Source organism: Hyperolius riggenbachi, chromosome 3 (genome assembly GCF_040937935.1).
Source record: "Hyperolius riggenbachi isolate aHypRig1 chromosome 3, aHypRig1.pri, whole genome shotgun sequence".
Lineage (NCBI taxonomy): Eukaryota > Metazoa > Chordata > Amphibia > Anura > Hyperoliidae > Hyperolius > Hyperolius riggenbachi.
Genome location: NC_090648.1, coordinates 95,512,331 through 95,535,879, shown reverse-complemented (window position 1 = coordinate 95,535,879; position 23,549 = coordinate 95,512,331). Strand labels below are relative to the sequence as shown.

Below are 23,549 nucleotides of genomic sequence, written 5' to 3'. Positions count from 1 at the left end.
GGGGTTGCAGCGGTCTCGACTGCATCAGGGCCCTTGGGGCAGAGGGGCCCCATAGGGCACTCCCTAAATAGTATTAGCTCTTTATTGGGCCTTTGCTTGTAATGATCACTTCTATAAATGCTTTGAATGATAATAATCATTAGCAAACTGTTCCCCGTCCCCTTCTTGCACCTCAGACACTATGGTTGTCCTTGGCAGGTTTTGGAGTGCCGTATCATTTGTTATGTATAGAGTGCTTGGGGGGGGGGGGGGGGGGGGCATGTGAAACTCACATCGGGGCCCATAGCTCCTTAGCTACGCCACTCATTTCTCCACTGGAATTTTGGAACACTCTTCCTTTCTAGCTGCTCCAGGTCTTTCAGATTTTAATGTTTTTTTTTCTCCCAACTGCTGTTTTTAGATGTCACCACAGGAGCTCTATGGGATTTAGATCTGGACTCATTGCTGGTCATATCAGAACTCTTCATCAATTTGTCTTAAAGAGGAAGCATAACCAAGGACTGAACTTTATCCCAATCAGTAGCTGATACCCCCTTTCCCGTGAGAAATATTTTCCTTTTCTCACACAGATCATCAGGGGGCTCTGTATGGCTGATATTGTGGTGAAACCCCTCCCACAGTGTGATGTCAGCACCAGGATGCCAATATATGTAGCTGTGACTTCTGTGTATGAGTTTTACAGTTTGAGTTAAAGTACTGAAATAAATAAACTTTTCAGTGTTTTTCTAATTTATTGAGATGCGCCTGTATAAAGGCAAGGAGTTGAGAGTTTATTATTGCATGTTTTTTATTGGTTCAAATGGGCATCAGAACTAGCAGATGAGCAGAAAAGCTTTTGCCATCTTCGGTAGCACTTTCTGTCATTTTTCAAATGCGTAGCTTGTTGACCCCTGCAGGGGGACATGGAAGAACCACTCTTAAACGATCCTGGAAGCTACATGTAGTACCTAGGAGTAGAGACGATGGTAAATTACAGAATCAACTGCCGATTGCATGAACAACGGTAAACAATGGTACCAAGCGCTGTGCATTCATTAGGATGAACAGTGCTTGATCAACAAGCGCCACTGTGGTCGCTTAACGACGGTTCGGTGCCCGTGTGAACTGGTCCTTATGCCGGTTGTAATTCTCCTGGCCCCACTAATTAGATGTTTGATAGAATGAAACTTAACGGCTCATCACTGAACTTCATCTTTTGTACACCACACCAGAAATGTAGGTGTGCTATGCTGTGTTGTTGGCTGATGGTGTATACAGAGGAGCCAGATAGCATTCTGATTCAGAAGCATTCTACAGTAGAGCTTACAGGAATGCACTCCTACGGCCTTCTTGATGAGGTTTGGTGGGAACATACGGGTGTGGTCCTCACAATATTCCTACAAACTCCTACCAAGCTCATTGCTATATGCAGCAGTAAAGTATGCCTTATAAGAGGCAAAATATTATCAATCCTTTATTAATACACAAAAACCGAGAAATACAGTGGTTTGCAAAAGTATTCTGCCCCTTTGAAGTTTTCCACATTTTGTCATATTACTGCCACAAATATGAATCAAGTTTATTGGAATTCCTTGTGAAAGACCAGTACAAAGTAGTGTACACGTGAGAAGTGGAACAAAAATCATGCATGATTTCAAACATTTTTTACAAATAACTCAGTCAGTTGCCCATAGACATTGCCAGATGAGTGCTAATGACTAAATAGCATGCACCTGTGTGTAATCTAATGTCAGTACAAATACTCTGTGACGGCCTCAGAGGTTGTCTAAGAGAATATTTGGAGGAACAACACCATGAAGTCCAAAGAACACACCAGACAGGTCAGGGATCAAGTTATTGAAAAATTTAAAGCAGGCTTAGGCTACAAAAAGATTTTCAAAGCCTTGAACATCCCACGGAGCACTGTTCAAGCAATCATTCAGAAATGGAAGGAGTATGGCACAACTGTAAACCTACCAAGACAAGGCCGTTCACTTAAACTCACAGGCCGAACAAGGAGAGCGCTGAACAGAAATGCAGTCAAGAGGCCCACAGTGACTCTGGACAAGCTGCAGAGATCTACAGCTCAGGTGGGGGAATCTGTCCATAGGACAACTATTAGTCGTGCACTGCACAAAGTTGGCCTTTATGGAAGAGTGGCAAGAAGAACAGAAAGGTTAACAGAAAAGCATAAGAAGTCCCGTATGCAGTTTGCCACAAGCCATGTGGGGGACACAGCAAACATGTGGAAGAAGATGCTCTGGTCAGATGAGACCAAAGTGGAACGTTTTGGCTAAAATGCAAAACGCTATGTGTGGCGGAAAACTAACGCTGCACATCACTCTGAACACACCATCCCCACTGTCAAATATGGTGGTGGCAGCATCATGCTCTGGGGGTGCTTCTCTTCAGCAGGGACAGGGAAGCTGGTCAGACTTGATAGGAAGATGGATGGAGCCAAATACAGGGCAATCTTGGAAGAAAACCTCTTGGAGTCTGCAAAAGACTTGAGACTGGGGCAGAGGTTCACCTTCTAGCAGGACAACAACCCTAAATATAAAGCCAGGGCAACAATGGAATGGATTAAAACAAAACATATCCATGTGTTAGAATGGCCCAGTCAAAGTCCAGATCTAAATCCAATTGAGAATCTGTGGCGAAATCTGAAAACTGCTGTTCACAAACGCTGTCCATCTAATCTGACAGAGCTGGAGCTGTTTTGCAAAGAAGAATGGACAAGGATTTCAGTCTTTAGATGTGCAAAGCTGGTAGAGACATACCCTAAAAGACTGGCAGCTGTAATTGCAGCAAAAGGTGGTTCTACAAAGTATTGAATCGGGGGGCTGAATAATTACGCACATCCCACTTTGCAGTTTTTTTTTGTTTTTTTTTTAAATGTTTGCAATCATGTAGGATTTTCGTTTCACTTCTCACGTGTACACCACTTTGTATTGGTCTTTCACGTGGAATTCCAATAAAATTGATTGTTTGTGCCAAAATGGGACAAAATGTGGAAAACTTCAAGGGGGCTGAATACTTTTGCAAACCACTGTAACACACAGTAGGTTAAAACACTAAAGCCTGGTACACATTTCAATTATGATTGGCCAATCACTGACCAATTTTAAAACCTCCATGTAGTATGAGGGTTTAGCTACACAATCTGCTCATACGGTAGTATTCAATATCTGTTGACCCTCATATCAGATGGAGACAGTAAAATTGGTCAGTAATTGGCCAATCATAATTAAAAGTGTGTACCAGGCTTAAAGCCTGGTACACACAAGATTTATGATTGGCCAATTTTACTTTTTCCATGTAGTATGGAGCCAAACAGATTGTATAGGTGAGCTCTCATACTACATGGAGGTGATAAAATTGGTCAGTGATTGACCAATCAAAATTGGATGTCTGGGTGTGCCCTAAGGATGCATATGCACGTTCAATATTGATTGGCCAACCACTGCCCAATTTTACCACCTCCATGTAGTTTGAGGGCCAGCAGATTTTAATAGTTTGAACAGATTGTGTAGGTAAGCTCTCATTCTACATGGAGGTGGTGCAATTAGCCATTCATTGGGTAATCAGAATTGTCTGTGTGTACGCAACCTGCCCCAGAGCTGAAGGTAACAATGTTACAAAGACCAGAGTATCTTGACCGGTAGGGATGGTCAATGAAAAGCAAATAATTCAGGGTTGATGCAGATTGTATGCGTTTTTGAATGGAAATGTATGCAGCTTGAAAATGGGCCAATCAGATTCTACTTAGGTTGGATTCAATTGATCCATTTCAAGCTGTATAAATTTGCATACACAATTAGCATAATCCTGTATGATTTTTTTTCTTGTATCTTGTTGGTTGCTCATCCCTACTCAGGAGTACCATTGCATGAGGCATGCCCCTGATGACGCTACAGCGAAACCGGTTGGGATTACGGATGGTAGATGAAACGGCACTCCACTGATCTGTAATACGCTTGTCAATTTGAAGGGTCTCTGTCACAAGGGCCCGGAAGTGAGTACTCATACTGCAATTTCTCTTTGGATGTGCAATAAATGTGTTGGTTTTAACGGAGTACACTTAGATCAGCTTTGGTTATTATCTGTTTTTATGCTGTGAGCTGCTATTGCTATGGTAAAGAGGAGATCCGCGATTCTGAAGCTTTGAACCTTGAGAGGAAGGAGTGGGGATCGTTGTGATGATCGTTTTGATGATCGCATCAGTAACCAAATTGAGCCTTTAAGACCTTATAATCTGGGTCTCTCCAGTCCAGATATTGGTAAGCCTGCACTTTGAAGGGTGTTCGGTGATGGGATTGTAAGCCTTAAATACCATACAGCGCTGACGTTTTTAAGGAGAACTATTGGTGAAGTCTATCTGAGGACTTTTTACTTCTTGGCAGCATATGGGACATTATTACATCTCCAGCGTGGAGATATACCAATATATGTATTAAAGACATATTGTTAACCTCCTGTGCTTTCAAATTGCCTTATATATCATATTTGCCATAAGTAGTCATGTGACACATGGGAGAGATCAGATTTCAACTTGTGATTAGACACAAATGAGGGGGAATTAAACAGGCTAAACTCTCTAAATACATACAGGGTGCATTTCTCTATGTATTTCTTCAGTCCTGTGCAAGAGTCCAGGTCCACTTCAAGTGAAAAAACTTACATAACTTAACTTACATAACTTATGTTTTGTACTATCCACAGTCTGATTTTTGATAATTTATAAAGTAAAAAAGTGAAAACTGTTCCTGGCATTCCCCATCTTTAATGCCTCTGATTGAAACCAATCGTGATGTAATTTTCTCCCTTACACTTTTTCCCCCTCTGCATCAATGTTTGTGAACATTTGTTTGCCCTCCTCCCAGACACTCTGATTAAGATTCCTGCACAGGCATACTGTGTTTAGAACAGAAAAGACACAAGAATTTCTAAGCTACATAGATTGAATTTCAGCAGCTGCTTATCTTATCAGCCAATTTACACCAGCAGCTGTCAGCCTCTTCCTCTGTCATTGGCAATGGCAAGATAAGAGCCAGGGGATCTAGGTATAGTATATAACTTATACTACTTGTATCCTTATGAATATGAGGATTGTAAGGCAAGGTCATATAGATATAAGTTCAGCAAACACTTTACAGTGGTTTTGATTTTTGCTGTTTAATACCACTTTAGCCATCCCTTGCCCTGTTCCAAGCCTGATGCCATTAACTTTCTACTAGCCTGATTTCCTTACTGGCAAACTTTCTTCAGTTATCCCCGAAAGGCACTGTGAATACCCCTGCTGCTGTCATCCCACCACTTCCATGGGCGTGGGAAGTGGGAGGGGTCATCAATACTCAAGGGTGCCCAAGGCAGAAGGCCACTAAATACCGCCCTGCACTTTACTTTGTGGTTTGTGGCTATGCATGTCATGATTGTTCCTTTCACAATGAAAAGGCCTGAATGTAAATATGCTTCTGTGTCGCTGGCATATGTTATTCCCCAACAAGTGTGCAGCAATTTCCACAGTAATGTACTGCTGAACTTTCCAGCAAAACACTGCACAATACTCTGTTGTAGAAGCTGAAAGGGAAAAGCTAGGTATTTGCAAAGCAAAGGAAGACATGACTAATCGCTTTATAAATAGGCCTAGCGTTTTCTTCTGCGACGATGCAGAAAATGAGCTGGAGCTGCCATGTGGCATTAGGATGGTCGATCAGGTAAAGGATATCAAGGAAGATTATGTGTGGATTTTTCCTGAGATGAAACGACTCGCTGAGTTCTGTATGGAGTCCCCGGGAAATGGAGGAGACTCACTTGTTTGGCTCTGTCTAATTAAAGCGGTGGGTAGATGGCAGAACTCCATCAATAATCTGCCTGCGCGAGGAGGGGGAACAGAAAAATGTGTTTTGCATTGATCGCTCATAATGAAACAACTTAGAAAATGATCCGATGGATGGAAGTCAGTACAGTCCCGGCACGCTTCCCACAGTGCAGCGAATATACAATATTCTGCTGTTACTTATTAATAAAACTGATCTAGCTACACCGCCGGGGAGATTCTGCTGAATTAATATCTGTAGGCAGGTGAGATACAACCAGGCAAAACAGCTGCACTGTAGATGGACCATATAGATATGAGACAATGCACCTTATAGACATGAGACAATGGAGCTTATAGACATGAGACAATGGACCTTATAGATATGAGACAATGCACCTTATAGACATGAGACAATGCACCTTATAGACATGAGACAATGGACCTTATAGACATGAGACAATGCACCTTGTAGACATGAGACAATGGAGCTTATAGATATGAGACAATGCACCTTATAGACATGAGACAATGCACCTTATAGACATGAGACAATGCACCTTATAGACATGAGGCAATGGAGCTTATAGACATGACAATGGACCTTATAGACATGAGGCATTAGACCTTATAGACATGAGACAATGCACCTTATAGACATGAGACAATGGAGCTTATAGACATGAGACAATGCACCTTATAGACATGAGGCATTAGACCTTATAGACATGAGACAATGGACCTTATAGACATGAGACAATGCACCTTATAGACATGAGACAATCGAGCTTATAGACATGAGACAATGCACCTTATAGACATGAGACAATAAACCTTATAGACATGAGACAATGCACCTTATAGACATGAGACAATAAACCTTGTAGATATGAGACAATGCACCTTATAGACATGAGACAATGGAGCTTATAGACATGAGACAATGCACCTTATAGACATGAGACAATGCACCTTATAGACATGAGACAATGGAGCTTATAGACATGAAACAATGCACCTTATAGACATGAGACAATGGACCTTATTGACATGAGACAATAAACCTTATAGACATGAGACAATGGACCTTATAGACATGAGACAATGCACCTTATAGACATGAGGCAATGGAGCTTATAGACATGACAATGGACCTTATAGACATGAGACATTAAGCCGCATCTACACAAGTAGATGCGGCCGCGATGCTCCTTATCAATCGAGCCGCTGATGCGGCTCGATTTATAAGATCCGACAGGACGGATCTCCGCACCGCCGATTCCCTGCTCGCTCCCCGCGAGGGGACAATGGCAGGGAATCGAGCAGAAGATAAGCGGCGCCGGCGGGGACGAGCGGGGAATCGTATGCGGCGAGCGGGGACGCGGCGGGCACGCGCGGGGACGCGGCGGGCACGCGCGGGTACGCGGAAGAGGCGATCCGGCGGCTAATCGAGCCGCCGGATCGCAGCCTCATCTACGCGTGTAGATGAGGCTTTAGACCTTATAGACATGAGACAATAAACCTTATAGACATGAGACAATGGAGCTTATAGACATGAGACAACGCACCTTATAGACATGAGACAACGCACCTTATAGATATGAGACAATGCACCTTATAGACATGAGACAATGCACCTTATAGACATGAGACAATGCACCTTATAGACATGAGACAATGCACCTTATAGACATGAGACAATGCACCTTATAGACATGAAACAATAAACCTTATAGACATGAGACAATGCACCTTATAGACATGAGACAATGCACCTTATAGACATGAAACAATAAACCTTATAGACATGAGACAATGCACCTTATAGACATGAGACAATAAACCTTATAGACATGAGACAATGCACCTTATAGACATGAAACAATCGCATGCCTCCTGGCTTTCTTAGATGAAATGAATACAATTTTGGCACAAATTAATCTGAGCATCACATATGCCCTGGTCACACCTCCTACACGCCGTCATTTTTAAATCACCTTAGTCCTTTGTTTCATCTATAGGTAGGGATACACCACACAGGGCCTTAAAAAGCTGGATCACACTATGGGGGGCTGCAAACTGGGGGGACACTACAGAGCCCTGCTAATGTGGGGACATCTTGTAGATAATTTCTTTTTGATACTCACATTTAGACTGGCTCTTCCCAACAGTCTTAAAAAGAACCCAAGGCGTCCACAATGTCAAAAAGTAATACTGATTGTGTCATCAATAGAAGCCAAAACTAGGGGAGCCGTGCAGGAGGAGAGGTCTGTGCTCGCTGCTGGAGCCATTGATGAGTTCAGCCGTACTGCCACTTCTCATACTTACACACCGGGGGCACAGGAAGAGACCAGGGAGAAAGGAAGACACACACAGGGGGCAGAGGAGGCAAAATGGGGGACAGAGGAGGCATAAACGGAGGATGAAGGGGGGACAAAGGAGGCAAAACAGGGAAAAGAGGAGTGAAAACGGGACAGAGGAGGCAAAATGGGGGACAGAAGGGGCCACACTTGGGGCAGAAGATGCCACACTAAGGACAGAAACACCACACGGGACAGAAGGGGACACACTGGGGACAAAAGAGGACATGGGAGGACACAATAATTGGGGAGAACATCTACAAGATGCTCCTGGGCAATGGATGAACCAGGTTTAGTATATATTTTTTCCATGGTTTTTGCCATCTAAACCTAGGCACGTTCTATATTCTGGAGTGTCTTATACGCCAAAGATATGGTAAATAGCAAAACTTTTTTTCCCTCCATGTGCAGATCACGTCCCCTAATCCTTTGGGTCTATGGATAAAAAGCTCATCTGCAGTGCTTTTGCCAGATGAGCTTATCTGAAGCCCAGGAGATGCAGCTGGGGCCTGTGGTTGAAAGCTCCACTGCTTTGTATTTTGCCTGGAAAACTTCCTGGGTAGGACTATTCAGTCCCACAGAAGGATACGGGCACAAATGCTTTGATCCAGGCCCATGCTCCAAATCTCTTACCCTAGCGACATGCCTGCTGGGTGTGAGAACAGTTAAATTCTTATTGCACACTGAACACCTTGGAACTTTGCAGAACTGTTGCTGTTCTGCTGGCCACAAAGAGTTACTGCTATTCTCCGCCACTGTATGGCCTCAGTAACTAAATTGCCATCCCTACATTTCAGTCTGCGCACAATTGTTTGTAACATCACTATTTTGTGCACCATTGTTTAATGCTGTAATGTCACTCTGTAACTTTGCTTGTTGTAATGTCTCAACTATCTATTGTACAAAGCTACATAATATGTTAGCACAGGAGTGGTGAACTCCCATTCAGGTGAGATCCATTCATGCAGGAGGTATTCACTTACCTTCATTAGTCAAACAGTGGTGGGGGAGATTTATCAATGCCGGTGAAAGGAATTTGGAGCAGAACTGGTGCAAACATGGCGCAAATGCCCGGATCATATATCGTGGTTGGTCTCTCAGAACAGCTGCTGCATTTCTGCACCTGTTTTGCACCAGATTTGCTAAAGTTCTCCTGCACTCGTTTTGATAGATGTGCCCCAGTTGTGTGCTCAGTGTCTCCTCTCTTTTCATAAAAGCTATGCTCTAGTAAGCAGCACCTACATGTGGTTTGCCTTCTGGCCAAGCTTGATTACGCTCTTATTTTATGTGTTCCTACTCCAACCCAAACCACTGCTGAGGTGTGATGTTCCTTCTCTGGTAGTTATTTATAGGGTTAGATCTTACAGTTTTCTACAAAACCACTGATGCGGTGAGATATGAAAAATAAATTATTATGAAACAGCATCTACACATTGCTGTTATTACAACAGAGCGCCTGGTTTAAGGGCACCCACCTGAGCTTCTGCTCTATATGCCGGGGTTGCAGATTCAAGGAGACCAAGCAGGAATTAATAAACTCAAAATAGCGATACTTCCTAGTCTCTCTTTTGGAAGCAACCCATATTCTGATCTGTAATTTAGGTGGAAACTATGACCCTGAAAAGTCTCTGATTTGTAGTAGACGCAGCTCATTCAATCCCTTTGACCACAATTCCTGTGATTTTTAGAAGGTTGGTCCACATATTTCTAAGAATGTCTTGAACAGAGAAGTGGGATTATCGCTGGTGTTCCTGGATGTGTTTTTCTTGGACCTCCTCTGTTTGTATTTCTTAAAACTCAATTATTAAAAAAGGAAGAACATTTTTTACTGACGAAATGTAAGAAATGCTGAGTTGATGGAGAACTTATCTGGCTAAAGAGTGTTTGTAATGTAGACTTGTCTTACGTGTGTAAAGGTTCTTATTTCATTGCATATCCGAAGGAAAATAAGGAAGCTTCAGCTGGACACCCTTTTCTGTTATAGAAGGTGTTTCATTATTCCTATAATGAAACTTCATCATCAGTTCTAACGAGGGAAGGAGATTCCTAGGCATTTTACTGGTACAAGTAATCCACTTACTTCAGTCACAGCCTGGGTTACTGACACTTTTATGTATATGTTACTTGTGCCGGGTTGGTGGAGAGTGCTGAAATTATGAAAACATCTAGACACAGGCATGATCAAACATGATAACATAACATAAGGCCAGATTTATACTTTTTCTGCCCCTTGGCCAACTTTCTTGCAGCTTCCCTTCCATGTGGAGCACCCTCCTCCTATTCCTTGTGCATTCCCCTCTTCCATTTTTACCATTCATGTTCAGTTTTATACAAGTCCCTTGGGCAGCAGCTCCCTATCTCCATGTGTTGCTCCTTATTTGCCTGTCCAGCCACCCCACAGCCAGCAGCCAACCATGGCCCAGACCTTGGTTGCCTTTCCAAAAATCCAGCCCTGCTGGATTAGAGATGTTTGGTCCAGTTTGACACAGTTGCACTTTTCACTCCTCTTGTGAACCAGTTTTCTCCCCTATCCAAAATACGCACCTCTCCATTCTAAAAAGAGTTATCTCTATTTTTGGTGCAAGCAGACCACAAAGTCTGGATCCAGCAGAGCTAGCCCTTCTTTGTTGGGCTATGTGCATATTTAGGGGTTGCTTTCCCAATGTCTTCCCGGTGTGAAGTAATCCTTGCACTCCTCAGTATCCTCAGTACACTGGATTGCATACCCCAAGCTGACTCGTTATACATTACCACAGGCGAAATCTAAAAAAGAACTCAAGATCACATGACCAGAAATGTATACTCATAAACACCAGGGAGTCTTTCACATAGCGCTATTAAAGGGGAACTGTAGAATCAAACATAAATGGATCACTGCAAAGGCCACTGGGAATACACTTGCTTACCTTATAAGACAAGGCCTTTAATTTCCTGAATTTTAAAATGACGAGAAACCACATAATCTGCCCTTTCTGTCCATTAGACTAAATGTTATCCCTGTTTTTGCAGGTCCTCACCTTCCCTCTGACTTTATACGCCCACTCCAAATTTCCCTTCATGCTATGTAGCTACATCAGTGACAGGATTTGTTTCCCAGAGCTGGCAAAAGTTTCCCACATCAAGCCAGCAGAATGTGGTAGCACTTTGGCCCTTGAGGCCAAGAACGAGGCAAGGCCAACCATTCCCGTTAAAGCCTCAGGCAAGCTACATTGTGGTCACACAGCACAGCTGTATTTACAAAGGATTTCTTGAAATGACAAATCATTTAAATTGTTCCATAAAGAAGGAAATGAAACACTTGGGACACTTATGGTAGGACCATTACAACTCCACAAAGTTCAGGATAATAGTGCATGCGTTATTCTTATTCTACACAGTTGTGTTGGCAGAATGCTGTGGTAAAGTGGAATCCTGGAAGTTGCCTGGGTATGTTTGAGAGGACTACCCCATGAAGTAAATGAAGCTAAGGCCCTAATTGACAACATCTTTATTTGTGCTGAGGAGAGAACTGTTCAAGGAACCCCTTAGCATTAGGCATCCCACAGCCTCATGGTCAACCTTGCACTATGCTGGCCACGGAGACTCTCAGCCACATGCCTACAAACAGGCATTATGATCAGTGACAATTACTGGGGAGAAGACTAAAAGGGAGATACAAATACTTGAATAGAACTTCAGCTCCTCAGTCACATTTTGAAAGTGATGCCAGTTGCCTCTTTGAACTTCAAGGAATCATGATGGCTGTCAACAGTGATAGGGTGAAGAAAAGGGCATTAACTGTTCCTGAGGGTGCTACAGGACTGTTAATCACAAGGGTAGGGTAGGGGAAAATGACTAAGCAGTAAATAAAGGGAGGGAGCAAGAAGCTCAAATTCCAATGCATAGAGGGATGTAAAGTTCTATTTGTAAGTGAGGAGAATATAGGAGCACCGGCTATGAAAGAGCCAAGGAAGAGAATAAATATTGGGGAACAGAGAAGCACTTGCCATAGAGTGCATGGAACCAAATGATCCCCACTTGGTCATCAGAGTTGGAGCAAGATGGGGACGGTTGCAGAAAATGTGATAAGATATTGGAATGAATTTGCTTTGAGATTTTGGTAGACAGGTAGCATGGCAACTCAAATTGTTACTTCATTACCGTAGCCTGTGTACAGTGAATTATGGTAGATGCTTTTTTTATCACTCAATGTCCGGCAGTAGTCAATAAAACTGATCACCGCTACCCCTATAATGGACTGTGAAGATGATGTACTAAAAGGTGTCACAAATTGGCTTTCATACCGGACTGCAGCATCAATCACCAGACCGACATGGACCACTTAATATACTTCCTATGTATCCGCTACATGCCATGGTAAGGCCACTTCTCTTGAGAAATGGGATTAAAATATGAGCAGAAAACACCTGTAGTGTCCCTCCGCATAAATAATTCATGGACGTATTTCAGGAAGACAAATTGCCCTGAACAGCCTCACTATTTAAATAAGGATGTAGAATGGTCAGTTATGTGTGATAATACATATGACTTCATAAGATGGATGGTGATTGTGTAAGAGCCACAAAGAGCATATAAACAGCTTATTTACCGTCTCCTCGAGTCTATTGTGCCAGCGTGGATCATAAATTTCCCAAACGATCAGGAAATTATGTTTTTCACATTAAAGAAGCGATAGATCATAAGTGTTAGAGTTGCATATGGGGACAATAAACTAAAGTCATAATGGTAACGGCGCAAGATGATTTAGATTCTTACTTACTGAGCCATTTTCATAGCAGCGTAAATGGATCACTTTAAGTCATTTGTAGACATGAGAAGGTTTAAGGACACCCATTCATGATTTAAGTTCCAAAAGATTTTATGCATCACTGATATTTTTATAGACATGCATGTTCAGATGGTCCATACATGCATGTTCATCTGTATCCACGAGACAGTGGAAGGGATCGCTTGTTTGGCTATTAAGTAGTTGAAAGGATTGGTTAGCACACCATTAGAGTGTTTATTCTTCGATCATGTGTCAAACACCAAATGACAATTGTTTCGGGGCCACATAGGGTCCCTTTCTTCAGAACAGTGCAGACAAGGCTCTTTGTTTGGATATTAATTCAAAGGAAGCAGCAACTGTCTAAACCATGGGTGTCAAACTCAATCATGGAAGGGACCAAAATCTTAAACATAGTCTAAGTCACAGGCCAAATGGTTTATTAAGATTTAACATTTATTGAACAATCTCAGATGAAGTGACAAAACTATGGTGACTGTGGCTGGCCTGCTCCTCCTTTATGTAAAGGAGCGCAGTGCAGCAGTTTAATATTTTTGTGCTCCTGTACCGCATCGGGTTTCTGCTGATCTTACCTCTACCTCCTGAGGCATGTCACGTGATCTGGAGAAGGAAGTATGGAAGCACAGAGCATGTGACTGCCAGGAAGAACAGAAGACAACATATCACTGGTGCAGGTAAGGATTAAACTGCTCCGCTGCACTATTCTATGTGGGGAAATGGTGTCAAGGTGTAGATGTGTGTATTTGATATCCATGTTACCAGGAGGAGGGGGGCTTGGATTCAAGTAGGAGGTCCCAGGATAAATTTGCTGGGGGGTCCTGTGGATTATTACTGCACCCCGTTTGAAACTGACAATTTTTCGGTCAGAAACACTGGTCACTGGTGTGTTGTTTTGGACTAGAAGGCAGTGTGCCGTCTTTGTTTTTCTGCTTACAATGATGGACATTGGAAGCTCTGGAGGGCCACGTAAAATGGCAAGGAGGGCCGTATTCGGCCTGCCAGCCTTGTGTTTGACACCTGTGGTCTAACCTATTAATGATGACCCAAAAAACTGACATGTATGAAAATGTCACTGACATTGGAAGAAGAAAATTACAACAACCAGAATGGCCAAATGGCTCTGCCAAGAATCTAGCTTATTTACAGATGCTTTGATAGTTCCAGATCGTCTCATCCAAGGCCATTGTTCCCCTCCTTATTTCACCTGCCGAAAGCCGCTCAATAGTCCACCGCTCTCTCATCTCCCACAGTGACACCCTTATAACAGAAGGTCTCACAGCGGAAAATCGCATACAATGTAAGTCTATCAACCTTACAAAAAAACGCATCAGTGTGCATTTTCCAATGCGATTTTATGTGCGTTTTAAAATTCCTTCTTCATGCATACTGTATGCAAATCGCATGCAATCCTTACCTAAGGAAAATGAAAAACACATTTGGTGATAAATACATCTGATACTGTACTTCTTCTCCTATTGAAAGTGACGATCAACGAGATGCAAATATTTTCAAGTTCATGCAGATTTATGTCAATTTTATGCAGATATATGTAGCTTGAAAATGGACCAGTCAAGTCCCACCCAGGTTTTAACTAAAGCTGGATGGGACTTGATTGGTCCATTTTCAAGATGCATATATTTGCATAAAAATTTACATAAATCTGCATGAACTCAGAAATATTTGCATCTCATTAATCATCCCAAATTGAAGGAGCAGATTGTAAAAACCGCAGGAAAAAAACACATACAAAAACACAAATCCAAAAAACACAGATAAAAACATAGAAGTGTGTTGGGAACCTCGGTGATGTAGTGGATAGCACTCTCACCTTGCAGCACTGAGTCCCCGGTTCTAATTCCAGCCAGGGCACTATCTGCAAGGACTTTGTGTGGGTATCCTCCGAGCACTTCAGTTTCCTCCCACATCCCCAAAACATACAGATACAGTAAGTTAATTGGATTCCCCATAAAATTGGCCCTAGACAACGATGAACATATGACTATGGTAGGGATTAGATTGTGAGCTCCTCTGAGGGACAGTTAAAGAGACACTGAAGTAAAAAAAAAAATTATGATATATTGAATTGGTTGCGTAGTATGGATAATTACTTCATAATCATATTTTTATTTTTAGCTATATATATATTTTTTTTTATAACATTGCATCTTTTTCTAATATTTGCAGTTTACACACTACTCGGCATTCTAAATGATTTTACAGAGCAGGCAAGTGAACTTTTGAGCCCTTCTCGGCAGAGAAAAAGAAAATACAGTAACTGACAGTTGAGGAACAAGCTTCAGAAGACAGAGCTCTCTGTGACTTTGAAAGTCGTGGAGCTCAGTGCCTCTTTTGCATAGATAGCAACTGGAGTTTCTTAACTCTTCCTGTACTGGAAACAATATTAGACTTATGTCTCTGCTTCTAATGTTTTATTTCTTAGCTGTACTACACAATCAAATCATTATATCCTAAGTTTATTTTCACTTCTGTGTCTCTAAGTGACAGCACTATATACTCTGTACAGTTCTGCTGAAGATGTTGGCGCTATATACTGTAAATACTAAATAATAATAGATGTGCACATGGCAGAAAACCCATTCACCAAAATTCAGGCCTTTGCCAAGAAATAGATTCTGCCTGCGGTGATGGTGGCATCCTATTGTAAATAATCCAGGGGTCAGTTTATATGGAAGCCAGCCAGTCGTGTGTGTGCATGAATGAGGTTTTCCAGCCGTCACCTATTGTCCCTGAGGACATGGCATAGTCTGCTCTTTGCTCACATCGCGGTTGTGTTGTGGAGCAGTTGTCTCTCTTGTTAACACTGAGTGATTTCAATTTATTTGAACTTTTTTTCAGGATATCCAGAGTCTAGAGACTTGTCAAACACATGTCAGCATTTCTCCCCGGCTTAAAACCTGAGAACTCGTCTGAACTGTAAACGGAACTGAACTCACACTAATGTGGTTTAATTAAATGAGGCCCAGTTCTGGGTGCTTTTCAAAAGAAACATTCTGAAAGCCGCACAAGCCCAGGTCTGTTCACCAATCCTGCTAGAAACTCTCTTCAAACCACATCCTTCCCCTAAGAAAAAGGGAGAACCAAGTTTCCTTGGCAGCCGAGGTAAATTTCCTTGTTAGAGGCAGAATCTGCTAAAGTGATGTGTGTCATATTTAATCAAGTTTGGTTTTAAGTAAACTTTTTAATACCACAGGATATTCTGGTGCATTGAAAGAGCCATTATTCCACAGGCTGGGCAGAGCGCATGCAGAGCTACAGAGGAAAAGAAGAAACTTAGAAGAAAAATTAGATACTTTAGAACAGGGGTCTCAAACTCAATTTACCTGGGGGCCGCAGGAGGCAAAGTCAGGATGAGGCTGGGCCGCATAAGGGATTTCACAAAAAAAGTCAATCAGCAGCCTATTTTGCCGAATTTTACCTTATAGTTTGCTTCAGTGCTCCCATTACAAGTAATCCGCCGGGTCCCCGCCGCAAAACGAGGGGTGCAGAGCCCCCTAATCGCCCGGGGGGCAATCCGCCGGCATTTCCAGGAAGGGGCAGAGCTTTCAGCTCTGCCCCTCCTGACGTCAATCGCGGCGCATCGCAGTCTCTCCCCGCCTCTCTCTGTGAAGGAAGAGTGAGAGGGGCGGGCAGAGGCGGCGATGCGCTGCGATTGACGTCAGGAGGGGCAGAGCTGAAGCTGAAAGCTCTGCCCCTTCCAGGAAATGCCGGCAGATTGCCCCCGGGCGATTTGGGGGCTCTGCAGCCCTTGTTTAGCGGCGGGGATGCGGCGGATTACTTGGGAGCACTCAAGCGAACGATAAGGAAGCTTTTGCCGGCGCGGGCCACAAAATATTATATCGAGGGCCGCAAATGGCCCGCGGACCACGAGTTTGAGACCCCTGCTTTAGAATCTGTTATAGCTAGAGTTGAGGCTCATTGCTGCCTCTGCTAACACCATTGTCTCCTCCTCTGGTGTCTTCACCCCACTACCCTTTATAAGCTTGCAAAGGCAGGGACCTCCTCCTTTTGTTTCCTGTGTCCACACAAAATGACTCTTTACAGGAGAAGGGAATCCTGAAAACTTGTATTATAGGCTTGATATCCACTTTAAGATTAGCTTGGTAGATAACAGTGATCAAGGAATCAAAAGGTGACAAGATACTGCCTAGACAGTATTTTAGGGTCAAAATATGATATCTTATTTACAGGGCTGTGAAGTCATAATCGAGGAGTCAGAGCAATTTTGGGTACCTGGAGTCGGAGTTGGAGTCGGTGGTTTCATAAACTGAAGAGTCGGACTTGGAGTCGGATGATTTTTGTAGCCACTTCACAGCCCTGCTTATTTAAATTCACCCCCAAAAAAGGTCCACAGGAGATATGAAGGGACAAAGACTGTCTTGCAGACAGTGATGCACACGATTTGTGTCTGCCAAAACCTCATGTTGGATTATCTCCGTAAAGGTGACCACACACCATACAATTTTTAAAATACATTTTCAATTCAAGAATTGCAATCAATTTTTCTGACTGATTGTAACATTTCACAAATATGACAATGTACCACACACGTGCAGTGAGTTTTTACCCAATTATGAAAAGATGATTGAAAACTCTGAGAAAATTGCTTGGAAGTATATATAAGGAAATTGACAATCTACCACACACCATTCAATTTTCATAATACGATTCACTCCGATACACATTTATCAAATAAAAATGGGAAATCTGGGAAATGTGTTTCCAAAAATCCGATTGCTTTTATCGAATTGCCGTAAAATCAGCATTTAAGGTGGCCACACACCATACAATTTTTAAAATATCTGTTCAATTCAAGCATTGCAATCAATTTTTCTGACTGATTGTAACATTTCAAAAACATGACCAATGTACCACACACCTATGTTCAATTTTTCCCCAATTATGATAAAAAATGATTGGAAACTTTGAGGAAATTGCTAGGGTGTGCATATTAATAAATTGACAATCTAACACACACCATGCAATCTTTAGAAAAATTGAAGAAAATTTTCCAGCATTCTGGATTGATAAAAATAAAAAAAATGGGAAATCCGATCGGAATATTCAGTCGAATAAAATGAGATCATATTTATTGAATTGGCGTAAAAACGGATCATTTTATTGTATAGTGCGTGGCCACATTTAGTCTCCATTGCATTCAGCAGATCCAGGACTCATTTTACTGGATTGCAAATATGCACCGGCCACCAGCCTAATGGCCCTCTCTGCCAATCACCTTCTAGGTCACTTCTGGGTCCACGGTCCAGGGGACAAACACACCCCCCCTAGGGCAACTGACCTGAGAGGGATATGGAGGCTGTATCTACTCATCAGATATGCATTCCTGCAAAGTGTTAAAAGTAAGTGAGACATCAGTGTACTCACTATACTGCGCTATTTAAAAAAAAAAAAAGTTTTACCCCAGTGAAAGGTGTATTTTAAGATGTGGCCCACACAGTGAAAGACAAGTGCATTTTGTGTTCTCAATGGGTTTTGTGTGAGAGATTTACGAGCTATGACTGTTGCAGCAGCCGGGAAACCTCTTAATAATGTTTTACTATAAAGAAAATAGTGGGATTTTGCTGACAAGGTGTAAGGGGTCTGGAGAATGCTTCTCTGTGCTGCTGGAGAGGGGAAGTGGCTTTTCATTCACAGCTGTTTTGGAGGAATTGCTGAATGGCACTGGTCCCATTTCCAGTTTAGGAAAGGACCCCCGGGCATTTGGCAGAAGGAAGCACTAAGACCGTCCATTCACAAAACTGCAATGATTCAGGCAACACAATACATGTAGGCTTTGGAAACCTGCAGTCCTTGTTGAGAACCTGGTACTGTGGTATTTTTAGGCCACAGGTTATGATCTTTAATTATTCATGTTAAATTGTCTTTTTTCTTTTCCACCCTTCTTCAGATGGTTCTCCTAAGGACCCGAAGTTTTCCAATGTTATTGGCCTGCTGAGATATAACATCACCTATCACCCATTCAACAGTCATCACTGGGATAACCCATATTTTCATCAGGAATTCTCTGCTTTGCACAAGTGCTTTGTTCTACTAAACCTTTCTCACGCATGCCCAGTACAAATGTGCTTGTCTACGGCTGCTCATGACCAGAAGAAACCCATTCAATTTGCACTGAGTCAAATAGGTTTAGTGGGACCTGTTCTAGATTGGAGGGCTGCAGGAGGATCCAGGAAGCCTCTGGACCAGGGCTGTCAAACTCACATACATCCAGGTGAGCCTGCGATTGGGACTCCCCTAGACTTGTGCAAAGTTTTGTAGAAGTTATACCTTTTTATGGCTAACTGATAAAGTTAAATTATGCAAGTTTTCTGGGTTCTAGTCCTCTTCTTCAGCTAACTGACAAAGTTAAATAATGCAAGCTTTCTGTAATCTAGGCTCCTTCTTCAGGTCTTTGAAGAAGAGGACTAGAACCCAGAAAGCTTGCATAATTTCACTTTATCAGTTAGCCATTAAAAGGTATTACTTTTACAAAACTTAGTTTTTTCTACCTACATCATTTGTTTGGCTAACGTGAAACCGAAACTTTTTTGCTACTGTACTTGTGCAAAAACTTAAATACAAAGTGGGCTGAAATTGAACACTGGGTCCAAGTTGCGGGCCAACCTCAATGTCTAGTTGCCACCTCCCTCCCTTATAACGCTCCCTGGTGTCTAGTGGCCCTCCTCCCTCACCTATACAGTTCCCTGGTTTCTAGTGGCCCTCCTCCCTCCCTTATACAGTCCTCTGGCGTTTAGTGGTCATCACTTCTTCCCCTATACAGTTCCCTACTATCTAGTGGCCCCCTTCCCAACACAGTTCCCTGTTGTCTAGGGCACCCATGCCCCCTCGATACAGGTCCCTGGTATCTAGTACGCCCCCCCCCCTTCCCTGTGCAGTTCCCTGATGTCTAGTGGTCCCCTATTGCATCCCTAAACAGCTCCTAATGTCTAATGACCCCCCATACAGTTCCCTGGTGCTCCCCCCCCTTCCCCTTATGGCCTCCCTGGTGATCTAGGGCTTTACCCCAAATAAAGCTTCCCTGGCAGGCTGCAGTAGGCCAAGCATAATGCAAAGCGGGGAAACCTGAGGGCCACATTTGATGGCTCTGCAGGCCACAGTTGGACATGTTGGTAGGTGAACAGAGGCGCCAGAAGGATAAAAGTACATAAAATTTTTAAAAAATTGCTGGGAGGAAGTGGTGGACTCGCCTCTGTTAAAGCAGACACCAAGGACTGTAAATATATACCTGAGGTGCTCTGCTTGCTATAACTGAATTGCTGTTGTTTATCCCCTGCTTATTGCCTGAAGAAGTGGGCTGTGCCCACGAAACGCGTTTCATCTTTGGGGTATTTTCAATAAATGTGTATATCTATATATTTACAGTCCTTGGTGTCTGCTTTAACGGAGGCGAGTCCACCACTTCCTCCCAGCAATTTTTTAAAAATTTTATGTACTTTTATCCTTCTGGCGCCTCTGTTCACCTACCAATATATTTGAGTCCACCCCAGGTGGAGGGGTGATCTACCCCCTTTCTTCCTATCTACAGAGAGCGACTTCTTAATCCTGAGTGAGGACAGGCCTAATCTCCTCACCTGCCTAATGAGTGGTTACCTAGGTGGTAACCCGTGTTTGTGAGTATTACCATCTCACTGTTTCATTTATCCAATCAATTTTGACATACTACACCATATTGGGCTCTCGATTTCTCTTCAACTACAGTTGGACATGTATGCTCTTGACTATCCAGATGTTTCCCACTATTGAGAAATCTAACTTTTTGTTTGATTTCTGCTTCAGGTGCCCTTTAGGCTTCACATATCTGCTTGCGCACATAGAGAGAGAAGGAGTTGCACAGCTGTTCATTTGTCTGGAGATTATATTGGCAGGGATATGGAACATTGAATATACACGTAGACTAAACAGGACGGAAGCTGGCACATGCACAGGAAAATGACTACTATATTGGTGTGCTGTGCATATCTGTAATAGCATTTGATGTAAGAGTTTTCAATGAAATTGACTTTGGCTTGACAGATATATTCCTCACCTTATCCCAACCTCTCACCCTATTACTTGATGAAATGTGCAAGAGTCGGAAAGAGTGAAGCATTCTGGGACATCCGCTTTTACTGGCCAATATCATGAAAAGAGCTGTATGATTTATGGACATGACCGTCTCGGTGAGCCTGGAAAGGAAATATTGTAGATACTAGCTCATAAAAACAAGACCCCTCTTGTAGAAGGTCAGATTTGTACAGGAAAACATCTAATTCATAGGTAAAGATACACACATTATCCGAGGGGGCCACACACATCAGGGCGCTGCAGACCCTGCACTCAGCAGATTGATTCCAGCCCTTGCTATTTGACTTATGGTCTAAAAGTCATGCATGTACCAAGAGATACATTCAATCTACAGCTTGAAAAATTAACTATATCTTCCTTTTGATCAAGACAGATGTGCAAAGTACGGTATCCTAGAGCAATCAGGTATTCATTTTCTTCCACTAAACTTAAAGGGGCACTATGGCGAAAAATTGTAAAATGTTAAATATGTGCAGACATAGACAAATAAGAAGTTACTTTTTTCCAGAGTAAAATGAGCCATAAATTACTTTTCTCCTATGTTGCTGTCACTTACAGTAGGTAGTAGAAATCTGACAGAAGCGACAGGTTTTGGACTAGTCCATCTCTTCATATGGGGAATCTCAGCGTGGCTTTTATTCTTTATAAAGATATTCCCTAAAAAGGATTTAAACAATGATGCTGGCCAGCTTCCCTGCTCCACAGTGTTTTTGGCAGTTGGACAGATCAACTGCCATTCACTAAGTGCTTTTGAAAATAAATAAATCCCTGAGATTCCCCTATGAAGAGATGGACTAGTCCAAAACCTGTCGCTTCTGTCAGATTTTTACTATCTACTGTAAGTGACAGCAACATAGGAGAAAAGTAATTTATGGCTCATTTTACTCTGGAAAAAACATACTGCTTATTTGTGTATGTTTGCACATATTTTAAATTTTACAATTTTTCGCCATAGTGCCCCTTTAACCTCCCTAGCGTTCTGGACGAGCTGATTTCGTCCAGAGACGCCGGAGGGTGCCGCTCAGGCCCTGGTGGGCCGATTTGAATAATTTTTTTAAAAAAACACGCAGCAAGCACTTTGCTTGCTGCGTGTTGGGGATGATCGCCGCCGATGCGCCGCTAACCGCCGCGTAACGAGCGCCCCCCCCCCCCCGAGACCCCGTGTGCTGCCTGGCCAATCAGTGCCAGGCAGCGCTGAGGGGTAGATCGGGACTCCCTATGACGTCATGACGTCAATGACGTCATTCCGTTCGTCACCATGGCGACAGGGGAAGCCCTGACGGAGATCCCGTTGAGAACGGGATCTCCTGATGGCCATCATCGCGATCGGAAGGGTGGGTGGGATTCGGCTGGGAGGGTAGTATCATGTAGCTAGCGCTAGGCTAGCTACATGATTAAAAAAAAAAAGTTTAAAAAACCATGCGCAGCCGTGCGGCTGCGCATAATCAGAACGCCAGGGAGGTTAATAGATGCATTTAAAGTGAACCTAAAGTCAGTAAAAAAAAAAACGAGATTAACTCACCTGGGGCTTCCCTCAGCCCCCTGCAGACGATCGGTGCCCTCGCAGCTCCGCTCCGATGTCCCAGGACCCGCCGGCGAGCACTTTCGGTTTTGCCGTCACCGGCCGACAGGCATGGGAACGCGAGTGATTATTCGCGTTCCCAGCCTGTATATCGCCCCCTATGCTGCTATTGCGACCTCCTGGCCGGCGGGTCCTGGGACATCGGAGCGGAGCTGCGAGGGCACCGATCGTCTGCAGGGGGCTGAGGGAAGCCCCAGGTGAGTTAATCTCGTTTTTTTTACTGACTTTAGGTTCACTTTAATACATGCTCTGTTTACAACATATATTTAGATCCATCTAAATTTGATATGCATGGTGTATGGGATTTGGAAAGTATGTTTACATAACCTTGTATACTTACCTGAAATAAATCTTTTGTTTCATCTGGGGCAGCATGGTGGTATAGTGGTTAGTGCTCTTGCCTTGCAGCGCTGTATCCTTGGTTTGATGCCAGCCGGGGCACTATCTGCACAGAGTTTGTATGTTCTCCCCAAGTCTGTGTGGGTTTCCTCTGGGCACTCCATTTTCCTCCCACGTAGCAAAAAACATACAGATAAGTTAATTGGCTTCCCCTTAATTTGGCCCTAGACTACAATACATACACTACAAATGCTTGTTTTAGGTGCATCTTTCAGACGCTACAAATGCATGAAAGATCAGCAGGAGGCCAGGCAACTGGTATTGTTTAAAAATAAATAAATAGTTCTGGGCACCACATTACAGGAAAGATATTGCAGTTTTAGAGCAGGCGCAGAGACGAGCAACAAAATTGATACGTGGGATGAAAGGTCTCAATTACCAAGAAAGGTTAGATAAACTGGGTTTATTTGGTCTAGAGAAAAGACGCCTTAGAGGGGATCTAATTAACATGAAAAGATACGTCAGAGGGCAATATAAAAGCTTGGCGGATGAGCTTTTTGACCCTAGGCCTTCTCAAAGGAC

At 43.0% G+C, this 23,549-nt stretch overlaps 1 long non-coding RNA gene across 1 annotated transcript; it reads right to left on the bottom strand.

The window, feature by feature from the left end:
* Positions 1-788: 788 nt before the first annotated feature.
* On the bottom strand, positions 789-23,132 carry LOC137561058 (uncharacterized). Its single transcript, XR_011029862.1, has 3 exons — positions 22,969-23,132; positions 21,009-21,147; positions 789-947 (listed from the first exon to the last, which is right to left on the bottom strand). It is a non-coding gene; the product is annotated as an uncharacterized lncRNA (long non-coding RNA).
* Positions 23,133-23,549: the final 417 nt, after the last annotated feature.